This window comes from Rousettus aegyptiacus, unplaced genomic scaffold, assembly GCF_014176215.1.
Source record: "Rousettus aegyptiacus isolate mRouAeg1 unplaced genomic scaffold, mRouAeg1.p scaffold_m13_p_6, whole genome shotgun sequence".
NCBI classification, from domain to species: domain Eukaryota; kingdom Metazoa; phylum Chordata; class Mammalia; order Chiroptera; family Pteropodidae; genus Rousettus; species Rousettus aegyptiacus.
Genome location: NW_023416309.1, coordinates 27,922,544 through 27,943,913, shown reverse-complemented (window position 1 = coordinate 27,943,913; position 21,370 = coordinate 27,922,544). Strand labels below are relative to the sequence as shown.

At 30.5% G+C, this 21,370-nt stretch overlaps 1 protein-coding gene and 2 pseudogenes across 1 annotated transcript in view; all 3 read right to left on the bottom strand.

Moving 5' to 3' along the window:
• PCDH15 (protocadherin related 15) overlaps positions 1 to 21,370 on the bottom strand; it is a gene marked incomplete in the record, with an annotated part of 701,567 nt that overhangs the window by 51,407 nt on the left and 628,790 nt on the right.
• On the bottom strand, positions 6,110 to 6,228 carry LOC118604841 (annotated as a pseudogene).
• Positions 17,878 to 17,996, bottom strand: LOC118604157 (annotated as a pseudogene).

The following is a 21,370-nucleotide window of genomic DNA, read 5'->3' as shown; positions in this document are numbered from 1 at the left end:
TATAGAATACCTATATCAAATAAATGTAAATGTTCTATGAGTTAAAAACACTGACCCCTGACTTGTATTTTATGTATGCCCCCTTATCTGAAGTTTTATCTACTTACAAGTACATCAGCTTTGCCACTTAGTCCCTTCCCATAGTCATCAGTTGTGATGACTTGAAACTTGAAGTAGGACCTCCTCGTAACAATTTTGATATGCCCTGTATATGTTTCCACCACAAATCCTTCTTTTCCCTCTTTAATCAGAGGTATTATGAGTCTGTATGCCATGGCACTATAATTACCAATATCTTTATCAGTAGCCTAGGAGGGAGAAAAACAGGTTATAAATAATCAGGAAAAAATAACTTAGTAAAGGATTTGTTTGTAAGAATGATATTCCTTGTGTAGTAATAATATAACAGGAGTCTATTTTTTATGGATATTATATAGATTTATAGACTTTATGTCCACAGGGTCAAATGGTTGTCATTAGAATGATAATAACTACTGAACTGTGAATTAAAGGACATAGACGCTAACAGAGTCCAGTCCATGAATCAAGTGTTTTGACTGGCATGTCAAATGGGTTCATCTCTGGGCTGTGGTCCAAGTTGGTTTAAGGATGAGATTGATTGTTTACCTAACCATTGCTTTGTGTATAACCATTGTATGTGATCGTGTGTGTGTGTTTTATCTAACCTATTTCCTAAAAGGAAAAACAATGAAATAAACATATTTATACTCAAACAACAATAAAACAAATCAAAGTTTAGAGCTTTTAACCAATAATCTCAGATATGCATAAAGAGATTCTAATTATTTAATGCCATGTCATAATTTGAGAGGGTTATAATACTACTTGACTTCCTTTTTCATTATCTTGTATCCTGATTAACCATACTTATTCCTGGTGGTAGGTACTTCTGACCTACATGTCAAGGTATCTTAATATTCAGAATTATAAAAAAGTAAATAGTTGCTTAGTATATGTTGTGTGTGTGTGTGTGTGTGTGTGTTTAATAAAGCTGTGAGCATAATACATTAGGCTGGTTTTATGGCTTCTACTTCAGGAAAATTTTTCAGAATGCCAATTTGAAAATTATTTCATAGTAAAATATTTAGAAGCAGTATTAATCCTAGTGAATTAATACAAAGCTATATATAACCTACTCATGAAACTAGATATGTAACTGTTATGTTTTTATTACTATTTCCATTATCTGATTATTCTTAGTTTAACCAGTGACATTACTATTAAATGTCATGTACGAAGCATCTATGTTTTGCCATTACAATACCAAAAGTTCTACAAAACTAATCACTTTTAATAAAATAAAAACTCTCAGAGAAATGTATTATTCTAATTATATACATTAGTGCTGTTCAATAGAACTTTCTACAATGATGGAAATGCTCTAAATATGTTCTGTCCAATACAGTAGCCCCTAGCCACATATGACTATTGAACACTTGTAACAAGGCTAATGGGACTAAGGAACTAAAATTTTAATTTAGTTTAATTTTAATTAAAGTTAAATAACCAAAGGCTACAAAGTAAGTGTTTAAGTTGGGAGATAATAACGACAATAGTAAATAATATAAATGTGTATTGAGATGCAGCATGAGCCTGTCTTTCTACCTTCAAACGATATATGTGCTTAACCTCTTAGATAAGGTCACTTAAAAACCCCAGATATTCCACTTCAGGATAAGAGTATTTCTTGATTTTTCTTAGAAGTTAAAATTCTCAGCATTAGAGTAGGACAAACTCTGACTACCACCAGCTCATCTCAATAGATGATCTGGATGGTTTACATGACACAGCTTAGTTTTGGCATTAGAGGAATAGTAATTAGATTTCAACATTAAACCACATTATTACTTAAAGAGAAAAAAAGAACAAAGAAAATATAGTTATCAAAGTTCTTCTTTTTAAGTTTTGAACTTCAGAGTTTTTCTTCATTTAACAAAGCACCGCTTAAGAAGTCAAAAGCACATTTCCAACTAAAGTTAAAATCAGAGTTTGAATCAAATAATCAAAGACATATCTTTTATATACCATGAGCAAATTTGGGACTAATGCCAACTCATTCAAAGATTTGGTTCAATATTATCTTTTAACTTATAATTAACATGGACATTTCCCCTAAAATAAACTTTTTATTGTTAATGCAAAATTTATTGAGGAATAACAATATGCACCGAAAAATGCAAAAATCATAATTGTATAGCTCAATAAAATTCTCCAAAATATACATATCCACGAGATCAGTATCTGCATCAAGAAATACATTACCAGCATCTCAGAATGTCTTTCATACCCTTCCATTCATCCCAGCTTCCTGAGGAAACCACTACCATAATTTCTAATACTAAAGATTAGTTATACTTATTTTTAAACTTTATATTGATGGAGTTATAATATATGTTCTGTTTTCTGTTTAACTTCTTTTACTCAATTTTGTGTTGTGAGATTCTAAACTTTTATATTTTAAAATAGACCTGATAACACAACACAATCACATTTAGAAGAGGAGAGGTGGTTACAATAAAATCATTGTGATTGCTTGGTACATTAAGCTTCTTTGTATAGTTTTTACTGATTAACTTACAATTTCAAAAAAAACAAATAATTTCACTTTATTGTATTGTTAATTTATTAAATTATTATAACCACAAAATAGCCATGTTTTATTTTAACAGATTAAGGTGCTCTTTTAACATACTTTTCCTGAAACAAAAATCATTTAATGCAAAAGTTTGGGTATTGAATTAATAATTATAACTCAGGAATATCTATTTTCTTTTATAATTTTTCATAGTATATTTGAAGCAAATTGTCAAAAATGAGATACAGGATTTTAAAAAATCATATTTACTAGAGACTTTTTTCAAAAATTTAAAACTCTATCTGTTCTTAATAATAACTCCACTTTAAATTTCTGTTTCTTTGAAGGAGCTTGATCTTCTTTGAAATCTCAAAGTTCTCATTCCAGAAAACACTTATTGAGGATGGTTGACAGAATCATTAGCACTCTTTCAAATGTCCCTGCTCTCTCGCAAATATATATAGTAAAAAACTAGTAAGTTAAACAGTGAATGATAAAAATTCCAATAGGTACTATACTTTTAGGATTTTCAGGTTTAACGTTGAGTCTATTCCATTTTTAACGAACAATGGATTTAAGACTGAAATCTATATATAAGATGTGACTGATAAATGCTGGGTATGTATATTACAATCATACACAGGTAACTTATTTTTATAAATCAATTAAAAATATCATACATTTAAATACATACAAAGTCACAAAAAATACTGACAACAAAATTAAGAACACAGTTTTTAATCTGGTTCAAGATGTGAACAAATTAATAGAGTTTCAGCACAGAGTATATTGTATCTATTTGTTTCTCACTTTTAATAATTTTAATTTTGCATGTTTGTTTTCTGTATTGTATTTTGGAAAGAGGAAAAGTCACTTAGAGTTTCAGGTTTCCTTATAAAATGAGAAGAATATTGATCAACAAATATTATGTTAAGATATTGTATAGCCAAGTACAGTATGATGTCACAATTATCAAAATTTTTATCATATCAAAATATCACATTTTTCCATATGGCATTTACCAATGAATATGCAACTTAAAGCACAAAAAAAGCAAAACTCTTATTACTTCAGACATATTATGATGAGATTGTAACTCCCTTAATACAATGCATTAATCAATTTTTTTTCTTAGCTCAAGATGCACATACTTTGCTCTCCTAATTTTATATATATATTGCTGCTGCTGTTGTTGTTGTTGTTGTTGTTTGTTTGTTTCCTTTCCTGGTCTCCTTATTGTTTCCTGTCACTTTTGAATCAACCATGCACAACTACTCTCTCAACTGAAATCCATGCGTATATATGTAGTATGCATTTACCTTTCCTTGTTGCTGAATATAATGAGGCTGTAAGTATCTAATTCTTAGTCTACCTCTTTAACTTTACCTTCATTTTGAATGAATTTCAATGTTTATGTAGATGCCACACCCAATAACCCATTTCAAATTCCTGGGCATGAAAATCTGTCAATCTTTGAACTGACTGACTGCATCAATTCAACTTCAGTCTTTTGGTTTATGGAGATATTGTTCCTAAGAAAACACTCCAGCTCTGGAAGCATAAACTTTAATGTATAAATTTCTGACCACAACTTCCCATCACTTTCTTATTCAGTTAAGACCACTTCTATAATAACAGTAAATTTTTAATTTCAAAGTATCTTCAGTGCTCTCGCTACTTCAGGGCTTATGTCCCTTCTCTCTCCATTACAGATTTCAGTCACCTTGTTTTCATTTTTAACTCCTCCACCTGGAACTTCTTCCTCTTGAATCAATTTAATGATCAACCTACTCTTGAGTGAGTGAAGAGTAATGAAAGAAATTAAATAATCAGGCAGACTAATGCTACTATGAGTCCATGATCTCTGAGTGCAACTGTGCTTTTATTTATTTGGAAAAAAAAATTGTTTTATGTTTTTTATCTTGCTCTAAAAGTTCACCCTTTCTTCAAATTGTATAATTTTCAGTCTCCTCCAGCGAAGTTATAATTCACATAAAAATTCAGGATACCAGTGTGAAATCTCTCAACTTCTCAGCCTATAACTATAAAAGTACCTATATTTGTACTTATTGTCTTTCTTCAAATCTCAGAGTAACAAAGTGACTCTTCTGTTCTGAAGGCTCTTATTCCTTCATCTGAGTCTCTCCCATATCTTCAATGTTTAATGCTTCATCAGCTCTATCTACTTTCAACCTTTTCCTCTACAGACTATAAGACATCTACCTTTCTCTCATTAAAACAAAACTAAAATTTTCTTTTACTCTATGCCAACTTTGGACACTATTTTTATAATTTTCATATCTATTTTTCATAGTTATGTTCCTCAGAAAATATTCCTACAATCATTGCCTCTAACTTTTCACTTTGCAGTCATCCCTTAACAGAAGCTGAAATTCTGCTGCTATCATGCCCTTGAATCTGTTAAAGTCAATGACTGAGGTCAGCTCAGTCTTATATCAGTTATCAGTTCAATGCTCTTTAAGCCACAAAGTCCATTTGCATTATTTGCATGATATTATTGCTGATGCTGTAAGCTAACATATATTGAATACTTACAGTTTTCTAAGTGTTATGGAAATATATACATTATCATATCACAACCTTTTACTGATTAAATTTTATTATTATTTTATAGGTGAAGAAACGGAGGCACAGAGAGAATAGTAATTTGCTCATAATCACACAGAGAGTTGATAGCACAGCTGACTAGCACAGCTGACTTGGTCTCACTCTAAAACCACTACATTGAATATGCCAGAGTAAGTACCAGGACTAAAATCCCAATGAAAACAGTAAATTCTAGATTGTTTTATAAAAACTCCTCCTAGAAATAACAAGGGTTATAGAAAGACAATAATAAACAGCTAGGTAAAAAATTAAGTGAAGGCAAAAATACAAAAATCTTGGTAGTGATGATGGCTTTCATTGAGAAGTTTTTTGCTGATCTAGGTGAGTTTAAAATTTGATTTATGAGGTCTCGAGTGGCTCAGAGAATAGGAGGCAAGACCCAAGGCTTACTCATGGAAGTGAGTCTAAATAGATTCCCCTCCCCAGAAAACTAAATTCTCACTACGAAGGCAAATGAAAAATTCATCTCCCCTTTGCAACCATGACTGCCACAATTACCTCAAAATTGCAAAGGAAATTGCCTAGCTTAACTCTTGATTTTGAGTGTAGTGGAGAAAAAAACTTCCTTTGGAATTCATAACCAAACACATGTTCTGATTAAAGTTTGTATCCTTTATTCACATACCACCAATTTGTTCAACTCAGGTATAAACCATAACATTCTGAATTTGTAATTCTAATGGTCCTGAACTCTACCTAAATAAACAGAAAAAACAAAATTGAGAATTTGAAAAATGTATTCTTTGATAGATAATAGCTTAACATTCTCAAAGAAACAAGCGCTTTTTTTTTTTTTTTTTTTTTTTTTGGTGAGGCAATCCTTGGTTAACCACACAGATTGCAAGGGCCTCGTCAGTTTACAATTCCTTATTTTTCTACATTTTACATCTACAGTACCTGGTCTTCCTAGGTGATCTCCCAGCCAGGTACTATCCAGGCCCAACCCTACTTAGCTTTTGAGATCAGACGGGACCAGGTTTGTTCATGGTAACATGCCTGTAGATCCAAGCACTTTTTCAAAAAAGCTTCTCCTAACCTATGACTCAAACAATTCTGACTTATAAGTTCCAAGGAAGATGAAAAGTAAGAATAAAATAATTCTTAAAATGAACAAGAAACAAACTATCATGAAAAAGAGTCTGTTGCGATTTAAAAAAAAAAAAAAGCAATCATTCTCACAAAGGCTTTAGATATTTAAATTTGCAGACAAAGAGATAAAAGAAAATATGTTCAATATATTTTAATAAATAACAAAGTTCTTAAAATATGAATAAATAATTAGAATAATTGAACATAAATAAAAAGTATCTTATAGAAATAAAAATATATAATTGAAATAAAAAACTCAGAGATGAGGTTGTTAGATTAGGCAGAACTGAAGAGAGAATTAGTGAACTGAATAATAGGCAGAAGAAATGATCCAGAATGCTTCACAGTTACAAAGATAAAAAAAAAAAAAAAACTAAGAGTAAGTTTAAGAGAATTTAATGTGAGAAAGTAATTTTAGGAAACTTCTAATCAGAGTTTCAACAAGAGAGAGGGGAGAATGGAATAAAGTTTTCCAAAACTGACATAAGACAGCTATCCATAGATTCAAGCCCAATAAACTATAAATAGGGTAAATAACAAATAATCCACCTAGAACCCACACATCATGTAGAACCTGAAGAAAATCCCCAGCCCCACCCCAAAAATGGAGTCTTAGAAGCAGTAGGCTGATAATTATCTTCTTACAGCAACATTAAATGATAGAAGCAAGGGAAATAAAATCTTCAAAGTAAAGAGAGACGATAACTGTGCACTTAATATTCTAGCCCTAATGAAAATGTCTTTCAGGTACAAGAGTAAAATTAACACTTTGTTAATTGCTGAAAGAGTTTGATATGAAAAGATACCCACGGAAAGTTCTAAATTGTTTACTTCAAGTGAAAGGAATGTGATCCCAGATGGAAGGTCTAAGATTCAGGAGGAAATGGAAAAGCAAAGAAAGTATTAAATATGTGAATAATTGTATAGCACAGACTCTTCAGCACAATAATTATATCATTACGTATAGTATAAAAAATAAAATTAAACTGCAATAATATATAAATTGGAATGGGAGTAACTGTGGTTAAATATCTTAAGACTAAATAATAATGTTTAAGCTGCATGGCAAATTAAGTTTTTTAGGTATGTGTTAAAATTTCTAAAGTAACCCTCATTTAATAAAATAAAGTGTATTACTTCTCAAATATAGCAGGGACATATGTGGTTAAAAAAAAAATTATCCCCAGAAAATTTTAGTAGGAAAAAAATATAGGGAAAAAAGGACAATGGAAAACTAAAATAAAATGATGAGAAGTAAAATTTATTTTACCTGTAACTATAACAATTTAATCCATTCTTTTTAATAAACAAGGTTAATCACAATGTATGCAATACATTCTACTATATAAAATATCATACTTAAAAGTGGGAAAGTATTTGATAGCATAAGTCAAAGTTCATTTACATTTTAATTTATAATTCATTTATTTCTAGGTAGAATTTTACCTTACTGTTTTGGGGGAAGGGAAGGAAGAAGAACCAATATTTAAACATTTTAACAATATTAGAAGTTAGGCCTGATACATTCTGTGTGGCTAAGAAGAACCAGTTTGAAAGGAATCTACTTGCCTAAAATGTCATTAGTTAAGCATAAAGCATAACAGTCATGTGGTATTTTTAAAATTATTATGAATATAACTTGTACTGTTTCCTTCAAAACTGAAGGAAAAATTAATAAAAATTATCGATCTATCACTTTTTAGATAGTAATAAAAGGATATCTCACAAGCTTGGTCAAATTAATTACTAAAAATTAAAGCTGATACATAATAGAAAGTCTAAATAGATCCAATGTACTAAACACTCAATGCATTTTACTGATTCCATCAGTTTCTTTGTAATCAACGCTTTATACTTGGTTTCTGACAGTCATTATTACCTGGAAGAGCTGACTATGGAAGATTTGATTCACTGACTTTTGTGAGTTTCTCTTAGGGAGCAAAATCAGCAAAGTTACATCTAGAGTTATTTTAAAAGAACAAAAGTCAGAAATGCATAATGTAATTTTACTTGCTGTTATTATATTTTTTAATAAAAGCTAAAACACGGGAAACTACTTACACACCTCTAAGACCTCTTTTGGAAATTTTAATACACACAGGTACCCAAAATTAAGAGAAAATCACCAAATAATTGTCTCTATCATATAGGGGAGTAGGTGAGTCCATTAATTTTCTAGCAGCCTAAATAACAGTTCCCTTCTGTTGTGTAAATAAATACAATGGATGCAGAATTATTAGTCGAATAATTAGCAATGTCCTAAGAAACTCTGAAGCCCATTAAAGTCCAATAATGCTAACTTTAATTTTACCTTCTCAATTAGACCCCATTTTAACATTTAACAGCACTAAGGGCTCACTTTTTTTTAAATGTGTAAATATTTTAGAACGTTGGGGGGAAAATACTCAAATCTCACATTTTCACTAACTAATATCAGTATTTCAAGCTGTGCTTACAAGAGGCAAAAAGAACAGAGCTTTTGTTTCTTAAAGTGTCTTAAGCTAGCTCTTGTCATCTTAGAAATTACAAAGAAACCTTCATTTTAAAGCCTTTAAAGACAGATAATATATACAACATACAATAAAATATAAATGAGGAAAATGTCAGGTTTATTGATCTATTTATGACTATTCAAGATTTGTGCAAAAAAAGAGGAAAGAAATAGTTTTAAAAAGGAAGCTTAGTGTTAGACTTTTTCATAAAAATATCAAAAATGGTACCACAAAAGATAACACAAAAAAAGAAAACTATAGAGCAATATCTCTTATGAACACAGATGCAAAAATCCTAAATAAGATACTAGCAAACAAAATACAGTAACATATTAAAAAGATTATACATTACTATCAAGTGGGCTTCATCCCAGAGGCACAGGGATGGTTCAACATACACAAGTCAATTAATGTGATACAACATGTAAGCAAATTAAAAAATAAGAATCATATGATCATATAAGTAGATGCAGAAAATGCCTTCCCTCTACAGAAAACACTAAAGAATCCACAAGAATACCACTAGAAACAATAAGCAAATATAGTAAAGTTTCTGGATACAAAATCAATTTTCAAAAACCCATAGGGTTCTTGTACTCTTATAATGAAGTGTCAGAAAAAGAAGTGGAAAAAATATTTCCTTTTGCGATTACAACAAAAAGAATAAAATACCTAGGAATAAATCTAACAAAATATGTGAAGGACCTTTATAATGAAAACTATAAGACTCTATTAAAAGAAATTGAAGAAGATGCAAAAAAATGGAAAGATATTCTGTGTTCTTGGAATGAAAGAATCAACATAGTTAAAATAACCACATTACCTAAAGCATTATACAGATTAAATGTAATCCCCATCAAAACCCTATCAACGTTTTTTAAAGAAATAGAACAAAAAATCATCAGATTTGTATAGCAGCACAAAAGACCCCAAACTGCCAAAGCCATCTTAAGATAAAAGAATGAGGCTGGAAGCATTATACTACAAAGCGACAGTAATCAAGCATTATACTACAAAGCGACAGTAATCAAAACGGCATGGTATCAGCAGAAAAACAGACAAACGGACCAGTGGAACAGAATCGAGAATCCAGAAGTAAACCCATATTTATATGGGCAAATGATTTTCTACACAAGAAATCAAAAACATATAGTGGACAAAGGAAAGGTTCTTCAAAAAATAGTGCTGGGAACTGGAAAGCCACCTGCAAAAGAATGAACTGTTGTCTATCACCCCACACCAAAAAGAATGAACTGTTGTCTATCACCACACACCAAAATTAGCTAAAAATGGATTAAGGGCCTGAATATCAGACCTGAAACAGTAAAATGCAAAGAAGAAAACATAAGAGATAAACTCAAGGACCTTGGATTATAGAGGATTTTATGAATTTGACCTCAAAGACAAGGGAAGTAAAAGCAAAAATAAATGAATAGGATTACATCAAACTAAAAAGCTCTGCACAGCAGAAGAAATAATTAACAAGTTAGAGAGACAACCATCTGAATGGGAAATTATATTTGCAAGGAGCTCTTCTAATAAGGGTCTAATATCCAAAATATACTACGAACTCAAACAATAAAAATAAATAAATGATCTAATCGAAAATTGGTCAGAGGACCTTAACAGACACTTCTCTCTAGAAGACATACAAACGGCCAACAAATACATGAAAGATGTTCAACATTGCTAGCTATTGGGGAAATGCAAATCAAACCACAATGAGATTCCATCTCAAACCTGTTAGAATAGCTATAATCAACAGGACAAGTAATAACGAATGTTGGAGAGGATGCAGAGAAAAAGGAACCCTCATAAACTGCTGGTGGGGTTACAAATTGGTATAGCCACTATGGAAAACAGTATGGAGGTTCCTCAAAAAACTAAGAATTGATCTACCATATGATCCAGTAATCCATCCACTGAGTATTTACCCCAAAGACTTGAAAACCCATATCTGAAAAGATATTTGCACACCAATGTTCATAGCAGCATCATTCATGGTGGCCAGAACATGCAAGCAATCGAAGTGATTGGCTAAAGAAGCTGTGTACATATATAATATGGAATGTTACTCAGCCATAAGAAGAGATGAAATACTGCCATTTGTGGCAACATGGATGGACCTCATAATAAGTGAAATAAGCCAGACAGAAAAAGTTGAAAGTCACATGATATCACTTACTTGTGGGATATAAACCTAAAAGCAACAAATCAACAGGACAAACAGAGATTCATTGACATGGACAATTGACTACTAGTTACTAGAGGATAGGGGGAAGGGACAAGTGGGAGGCGGACAGGGTAAAGGGGGTCAAATATGTGGTGACAAAGAAATCTAACTATGAGAAGTAAACACACAGTATAAACATATATTGCATTCCTGTTAAAATATACAGGATTTTATTAACCAATGTCACTATAAAAAAAAATTAAAAATAAAATAAAATTCTAAAACAAACAAAAATGGTCCCACAGTACAATGTTAATAATTCCTAATTTCGATATGTTCTTTAGTATTTGTATAGTTAAGTAAAAGTTGATATAATTCAGAAATATTCTATGTAGCAAAATACAACTTTGTGTAGAAACAATTTAATAATGATATGTAGAGGCATACAATATAGTTTGCATTATAAAGAACTTTTAGGGGTTTACTTATTATTTTAATATAGTTAGAATTTACCAGAATTAAGAGTTAATTAGAACTAAGTTCATTCTTAATTTAAAGAGTGGTGCCAAATATCATGGGATAATATCTATTTTAAAATTAAGGAAAGAAAACCGAACTGAAGAAAAGCAAAATATTTCTTTTAATATTTTTTAAAGTTATACACTGAAATATTCTATGTTAAAGAAAGCATGAGAGTTCAAAATAAGGAAAACTTGCATTATATAATAATAGACACATTATTAAAATTTTATTTTTTTACTTGTAAAATATTTTGAAAAATAAATATTACGTCAAAAATAATTGTTTTGTTCTTTTCTTCATTATTGCTGATATAATGACTAATCGTGTATTCCTCAATGATGCTTTAAAATGAACTCTGAAATTATTTGTTTGAACTTTCATTCATATGGAAAATATATAAATTATGCTCTATCCAGTAGAAATAGCAACTAAAGAAAACACATGTACTATGAACCCTTTATTTGAAGAGAAAATTAGTTTTAAATGTTGATTTTGAATCAAAAAAAATGTTTTTACTAGAAGTTTACTTATTAAAATGTTTATATAATTTATAATTTGAACTAATTTTGTAATTATAAATCTTAAATCCTTCAGCATTCAAAACAAATTAAATGACACACTCATTATTTTTAAATCTTGTTTTTACTTAGTTACACTACATTTGATCATTACAAACCAAATTTAATTTTTTCTTCAGCTTCTTCCTTCCCATCTCTCTTCTGGATACCATACTTGTTCCTCTTTTTGTATTCCCTTTTCCTGGTACGTGCATCACCATCTATGGATTGAACTGGCCTAAAAATCTCAGAATCCTCTTCAACTATTTTATCTCACCCCTGATTCCCTATTTCTAGTCCATTAGCAAGCCTTCTGCATCCTACTGCTGCAATATTTCTCTGTTCAGTGACTATCTATTAAGGAGATGCTGCATAATTTCAAGGCCTCATGTCTCATTATTTTGCTCTAGCAATAGTTTAAAAATGACTGATAGCTTTCTTCTGCCAGAGATGAATGTTATGATAAGTCTATTAAGTAGTCTCAATGTGATCCTAGTTTACCATTACAACTTCTTGTCCAATTTTATTGTTTCCCCAAATCACGTTACCTAGTATTTTCTGAACAATTTATGTTCTTTCATGATTCTGATTCTTTGCACAGATGGATGCTTCTCCTTTCAAATGTTCCTTGTCTGTTGGCCAAACAATGTCCACTCCTGAACAATACTGTGGTGTGTGCATGTGCACACATACACACTGAAGAATAATACTGAATAAAGAAATTAAACCTCAGTTTAAATGACTACTTTTCTGAAAGTTGTCCTGACTCCTCTAGGGAGTGCTGCCTCCACCTACATATTTTCAGTAGCATATTTTACATATTTTTTTACTACTGAATTTACCTTGGCATATTATAATATTTACATGTCTCAATTAAACACAAAATTTGTACCTGATCATGTTTTTTTTTTTTATTTTTTTACTTTTATTTTTACAGTACTATCATGCCCAGTAAATGGTCAAATAATGTTTTGCTTGAATTCAGCAGAAAAAAATATCAGAGATAAATTTTTAGAAGTAACAAATGTGAAGTTAGTTCTACCCCCTATTAGCTAAATGAACTTAGGAAAATAACTCTCTAGGGCTTAGTTTCTTATGTATAAAATGAGGAAAATAGGCCATGCTGAAATAGGACAGCTGAGAAAATGCAGTTCTTGGCACAAATTAAACAATCAAGATTAATTATTGCTGTAATATACTATTGCCATCTCTATGAGTAGTTTACAGCCATTTACTTATCAGGTATTGTATGTTTAAAGACATATCACTTTCTACCATTTACACTTGATTCTAATTCATTGGGAGCAGGACTATTTTCTAATTCGTCTTTGTATCTCATAATCCTAAGTGCCCAGTGCCTGCATATAAAATGTAGCTAGGAAATATTCGTTGAAAGAATCAATCTGTCACTCGGAAAGTATATTTATTAATGTCTTTTCAATGACTGCTATACTTTTTTTTATGATAGCAAAGAATTTTTGTTGTATTACTGAAATAAGATGCTTATCAGAGACTAAACTAGTCATTTTGAAATATTTCATTGAGAAACTGCTCGAATAGTTAAGAATACAAATCAAGTAGTTATTACATATATTACATATAATGAAGACTGCACAGTTTATAATTATTAACATGTATTTTAGAATTATATGACCATGTATTTAACCGTAGGCCAAAAACTTAAAATACAATTTTATTTTAATGTATTTAACTGAACAGGTTATTTGACCTGAGATATCCTAATTAAATAGTTTAAGAATACAAATTTATAAAACAGGGTTAACGTTATATTTATTTATAATTTTAATTATTGTTCATTTTCTCATCTTTTAAAATTTTTATCACTTGGTTTACAGATTAACTACAAAAATCTCTTTGAAAAATAAAAATTTAAATTTAAAGTAGAATATATAACTTTAAAAAAATCCCCTTGAACATAAACTTTTAAAAACTTGATTTGTTCCCATTATTATTTACCTTAGTGTTTCTTGAAGTGGCTGATGAATTTGTTCCACCTTGTTCTATAAAGAAATTTGAGCATTTAAATATCTTCAAATATATTTTTATAATTTTAAAATAGACTATTAATGTTAGAAAATGAATAATGGTAATAAAGTTCTAGAATATGAATGATGTATAAAAAGCTTACTAATCCCTCAATTTCTAAGTTTAATCGAAAATCAGGGGAAATGAATAACAAGGAATTTGAGAATTAAATCTGAATATTGAACTCTCTATGCAGTCTTTCTGAAAATGTTTCATGGATTATGTGATATGAGATTAGCAAGCACATACAAAAAGCTTTACTACACAACAAACAAACAAACAAACAAATAGGAAACATTTATCATAGCTCTACTAAAAAAAGGAATATGCCAAAGGAAAATAGAAGTCAATTTACAAACCTTTTACTTTGGAAAATAAATTGAAAACTCTCACAACTATATGAAATATAAAATGCTACAATGAAACTAATGATCACCATTTCATTGTGTTTTAATCATAAATAAATGTTATATCTCATTAAATGAGAATTTGACATCAAAGACAAGTGAACTAAAAGCATAAATAAATGAGTGGGACTATAGCAAACTAAAAACTTCTGCACAACAAATGAAACCATCAAAAAAACAAATAGGCAACTGAGGAAATGGGAGAATACATTTGTAAATAGTATCTCTGATAAAGAAGTTAATATCCCAAATACATAAAAAACTTATACAACTCAACAACCAAAAAACGATCCATTTTAAAAACGGGCAGATGACTTGAACAGACATTTCTCCCAAGAAGACATACAAATGGTAACAGACATATGAAAAAATACTCAACATTGCTAGCTGTTAGGGAAATGCCAATCAAAACCACAATGATATATTTTCTCACACCTGTAAGAATGGCTTCTATTAACAAAACCTGATCCCCTTTACCCTTATTTACCTCCCTGCCTCTACTCTTTCCCTCTGATAACCCTAGAATGGCTATTATCAATAAGAGAAGTAATAACAAGTGTTAGAGATGTTGAAGAAAAAGAAACTCTCATACATTGTTGGTGGGAAAGTAAATTGATACTACCACTATGGAAAAACAGTATGGAGGTTCCTCAAAAAGTTAAGAATAGAATTGTCATATGACTCAGTACTCCACTGGGTATCTATGCAAAAAAAAAAAAAAAATTGTAACCATTTATACATAAAGATATATGCACTCAAATGTTCACTGTCACATTATTCACAGTGGCCAAGACATGGAAACAACTCAAGTGCTCTTTGATAGTTGATTGGCTAAAGAAGATGTGGTACTTATATACTATGGAATATTACTCAGCCATAAGAAGAGATGAAATACTGCCATTTGCGACAAGAATGGATCTTGAGATGATCACATTAAGTGAAATAAGTCAGATGAAAAAATTGAGAACCATATGATTCCACTCATATGTGGGATATAAAACTAAAAGCAACAAATGAATGAGACAAACAAACAAAACTGATAGATACAGACAATGGTCTAGTGGTTACCAAAGGGAAAGCAGAGAAGAGGGAGGTTGAAAAGGGAAAGGGAGTCAAATATATGATGACAGAAGTAAATTTGACTTGGGGTAATGAACGCACAATACAATATACAGATGAAGTATTACTGAATTGTACACTTGAAACTTATATAGTTAAGCAATGTCACCCCAATAAATTAAAAAAAAATGCTATAAAGCAGGGTGGTCAACATTGCAATTCAATCTTGAGATAATATGGAAAAATATTAGTATTTACTACTGATGATTTTTAGATATCTTTTTATTTTTTGAGAATCATGTATGTAATAATAATAACATGAATCTATAATTGTGAAATTATTAAAACATTTTTGCTTTCCCTTTTAAAATTCTCTAAATCATTTCTACCTAATTATTCTTGCTCCGTGTTATTTGTAAAGACAAAAAGTTGTAACAGCTTAAATGGTCGATAGCCTTTTATTTCAGATTTATCGAGAAATCATTGATATACGTCACTGTATAAATTCAAAGCATATAGGCAGATGGTTTGATTTACCAATATTGTGAAATGATTGTCATAATAAGCTCAGCTAATAGTCTTGTATGATGTGTCTAATATATAAGTATTTCATTACTTCTTGCTTAATACAAAAATATCAAAAAATGTAAATTAACTAAAATATTAAAAACTCTTTATCAATTTATAGTCATTATTATATTTATATATGTCTTTTTATATTTAAAATGTATATACGAAGCATACACACACACACACACACACATACACACACATTTTCTGTAAGTAGAATTATACAGGGTTATACCATTTTTATGGCTTCCAAAGCTACTATTTTGTTATTAACTAGGCATTGAATTTTCTTTATTTTAAACAAAAGAGAGTATATTTCTACTTCAAACAAAACACTAGAATAAGATTAAAAATTTTAATAATCAAGTAGTGTTATTTTAAAAAGTGGAAATATTTTTTAAAGGATATGTAGAATCTATAAATTGTTGTAAAACCACCCCCAAAATAACACTAACATTAACAAAGCTTGAAAGGTAGTTACTAGGTAACATTTATATTTAATAAAATTGCTAATGTTTATTTGTTTTGGCTAAAAAGCAGCATTAGCCACCCTGCCTTTAATCTAACTGCTTTTGGCCAACCTTCTCTAATCTAAATAATTCTCCAGACAATGAAGAACTGGCATTGACAATAATCATGATGATTAAATGCAGATTCAGTGTCACAGCTGAAAAGGAGTACTAAATATAAGATTTTATTCAAGAAAGATTTGTGAAAACATAAGAGATAATATGAGTGTGTACCCAGTGACCTGCACTGGGCTAAGCACTTTATCAATAGAATATCTGGTAGGTAGAAAGAACAAAAGCCATTTTGTAGATGCCACTTCAGAACCAGAGAAGGAAGACTTGATAAATGACCCCAAATCACATCAGTGGTAAGCAGACCTATAATCTTTCACTCCAAGGCCCATGCAGGATTTGTCAATAAAGTTATTGTACTGAGAGAAGTATGTGGTGGGTTAAAGATTTTTCCTAGACTCCTTGCTTCACAGCAAGATGACACCTGTATTGAAATGATAGATTCCATTTAAAATTGCAATTAATATTTTTCATTATTTTTTCCTTCTATGCAGATGCTAGCAGAGTCCAGGACGAATTAAATTAAGGCAAATAGCTTCATCTCTACATCTGTCTTTTAGGACGAAGCAGAACACACCCTGGCAGGAAATTGAGTTGTTTATATTCTTATCCTAGTGGTGCTGCTCCATCAAATGACATGTTGAAAGAGAATTCAATGTTTTAATTGCATTTAGTGCTAATCAAATAAATGTAGGTGAGGTTATACATTTTCATTGTGTTCTTTCCAATTTCTCATTAGTTATCCCTAGTTTTAATTATGATTATTAATATAACATAACATAACATTAATATGCTCAGGAGGTGCCAGAAAAGATTCTGTGTCATGTTGTGGTTCATTAAAGCAGGAGAAAGAGCTGCCTCATTTCTCAACTTTTTCACAGATAATTCACTTTATAATCTTAAAAGACAAATTTTCTGCTGCCAAAACTTTCCTTACTACTTTTTCTTTGAAAAATGACATGTTTTACTATATCTACCTGCAAGGGGGAATTTAACATTTTTATATCACTGGCCTTTTCTAGTCTGAGATTGTTTTATTTTTTTAAATTTTTTAAATTTTAATTCCTTTTTTTTTTTTTTTTTTTTAGGCGAGGCAATATTTGGTTAACCTCACAGATTGCAAAGGACCTTGTCAGGTTACAACCCCTTATTTTTCAGGCCTATAGTGCATGGTCTTCGTAGGTGGTCTCCCATCCAAGTACTAACCAGGCCTAACTCTGCTTAGCTTTTGAGATCAAATGGAATTGGGCTTGTTCAGGGTAGCATGACCATAGACAAAGCTGAGGTTGTTTTTATAGATAGCTTTAGTACACTTCTTTCTGGGGGTGGGGTGGGGACTATTTAAGAAATTTTACTGATTCGCTGATTATTTTAAAATTTTATTTAAGAGGACTTCAAAATTTTTCCTTCTTCTCAGACATGTTAATTCCTAGAAGAGAGTGTCATTAAATTATGTGATCATGGCCCAAAACCCCAATTTAGCTTTTTTTAAAAACTATTCTTTTTAAAATTGTTCTCTGGATAAATTGATGCTGGTTCTATCTGAAGGCTGAAATTTCTCCTAGCTGTGCTGTTTGGGTTTATTTCTCAGAACTTCACACCTGTGTATGCAGAAATTATTTTTTCTTTAAATTTGTTACAGCTTTCTGAAAGGGAAATATGAAACTATTGATAATTATTTACAAAGAAAATACGTACAAAATACTCAAAATATGGTATTAATATAATGCCATTTATTTTAAACATATAAATATGTTTACGTCTCATAAATATCAATCTGATCTTTTTTAGTATGAGGACAATGTCATTTAAAATATGTAAGTTAAAGTGGTTATATTAATTATATCTAAATGGATAAGATTTTGGTAAAAATACTATTTCAAAAACAGTATTTGCATAGTTGTTACATAATGGAGGAATGTCTCATATTATCTGTCAGCTGTTATAAATATTTCTTATTCTGCCATTAAAATAAGAGGAAAAATTAGTATTCTATATTGACGCTAAAGGTGAATTCTAGAAAGATAAGTCCACTATTTGGTTTCAAGGGCAATGATAAAATATCTGAACGTTCAATAGAATTGTGGTTTTAATAAGATGTGCACTGTGCATACTGAATTAGAACATTTTGGGTCTGAGATTATATTATCTTATAGGTATAAAGAACTATTCAGATAAAATAACTAACAATGACTGTGAACATTTATTGAGAGATTTCAGGGAGCCAGGCACTGTACTCAGTGCTTCATATGCATGTTTCCATTTATATTCATAAGAAATTTGTTAGATAATATTGTCATAGGTGGCAGACCTTATGTCTACAGAATTTAAGAAACTTGTCCAAGGTTATCCAGCCCAGCAGTGGTTAAAAGATAAAAATGTAGGTTTGTCTTTATCATTTATTCTTTTGGAAAAGAGAAAGAAAGACATAGATTTAAATATTAAAACTTTGTTTTTATGGTCTTTATATTTTGTATTCATTAACCTTATTCTTCATGACCTTGGGATTCAGCATATTTATAATATTTCATTAAACTTTGATCAATATTGTCTTAAATGAAAGTTCCCTAGTTCCCTTAGTAATTGACAGATGGAGTGGGAGCTACCATTCATTTCCTGCCTACAGGTGTTCCTCATTTTCATTGATTGATTGATTGATTGATTGTTTGAATCTTTAGTCTCAGCCTCATCTCATGGTTTAATTTTAGTTCTAATCTAAAATAGTAAACCCACGAGGAGCCCCTTCCTTAAAAGTGGTTGCCTCAGTATCAGCTGGCCTTTCCCTGCTCAGATGCTATTCCTGTAGTGAATGTGTTCTGTGCTCACTGCCAGGGTTTTCTGTGTCTGAAAGGCACACTGTTCTTTTCCTGTGATACCTGTTCTTTGCTGAGTGACTCAATCCATCTTCTAAGACTTCAGTCATCTGTTTCCTTTTATTCGTCCTACCCTGCTCAGATTCCTTATGAGTACCCTGTAGTATAAAACAGCAGAAAGGCCTCTGCCTATACTCATGTGTCCTGCAAGACTCATCAAATCTGTTTCTGATCTGTGAACAGGATCACTCAATTTTCAGGTCAAAAACCCACATTCTGGCTTATGATTGTATATTCTGAGACCTAGAACCAGATAAATTCATGTGCTTTTTCATTTTAAGTTGCATTCTTTCTATAAATCCATCTTCCGGATCTAACCTAACATACTTGATTACTGTCATCTCTCAGTAACCACTACAATAATACAGTGCTCCATCTTCCCAAATCACACTTCCTTAATAGAAATAATAACAAAACCGTGCGGCAGTGTTTAACCAAGCATTAAAAATAGATCATTCCTTAAAATTAACTAAACAAAAAACTAATAGAAAAATATGAACTCCTCCATTTTTATCATATCTCCCATGAAAAGCTTAATATCAACAGAAAATTGAATAACTTTCCTTTTGTTTCTATACACTTAGAGCTTTATAAACATTTTGTTAATTTTATTTTTCAAATTATATCTCTGGAATTAACTAGCATGTATATCAAAGAATAGAGCATTATCGCTTTCCCACTCAATATAACACCTATTCTGATTGGATTACTTTTTCCTGTTTTAGAACTTTATATAAATTGACTTAGGAAATTTGTATTTTTATTCCTGAATTCAATTGCTCACATTATATTTCTAAGATCCATCCAAATCATTGCAAGTAGTAATATTAATTTTCATTGCTCTATAGAATTTCATTGCACAAATATACTATGGTTATTGTATCATATATACTGTTGATTGACATTTAGGTTGGTTTTAGCATTTTGATATTACATATAGTGTACATGTCAACAAATAATGGATTTTTTTTGTACATATTTGTTATCAGCATGTGAGTGTATTTCTGTTGGATAAATACTTAGGAGTAGAAACTCTGAGTAAGGGGATGATGATGTTAAACTGTTTTCCAGAATATGGTACTAATTTGTACCTCATCAGCAATATCTGAGAACTCCAGTTGTTTTAAATTTGGTTTTGTCTGTCTTTTATTTGAACTCTTCTGATGAACATGTGATGGTTTCTTGTGTTTATTTTATAATTCCCTAGTAATTAATAAAGTTGAATATTTCTTTATATCTATATCTATATCTATATATTTTTGCCATTGTATATCTTCTTTAATCAATGCCTATTCCAATCTTACTTTTGTTTTTATTATTTGTTTTTTGTTTTGTTTTGTCTTAGGCCTTTTTTTCTCTTCACTCATCAGTGTGTTAGAGTTCTTTATATACTCCGGAGATCTTTGATTTTAAGGTTGTAGCATATCTTGGGGTCTATTGGCTTCAGATGGTAATAAAGTATTTCAAATTACTATATTGACTTTGTCTTTTTATATGTTACTGGGATCATAAAAGGCCATGATCATCTAGGAAAAAAAAAAATCCTGAGAACAAATAAAATGAAACAAATACAAAAGAGCTGTAAGTTTACAAAAACCAGTGTAGTTACAACATCAAGATTCAAGATCTACTTAATCCATTGAGTATTATTATTTGTATTCATTAGAATGTATTTTGTTGAAGCAAGACATTTCTTTGCCTGTTTTTGAAAAAAAATTAGTTTCTGAAGTTTTCAGATGTACAGTGACTTATGAACTAACTAATGTAAATTATATCT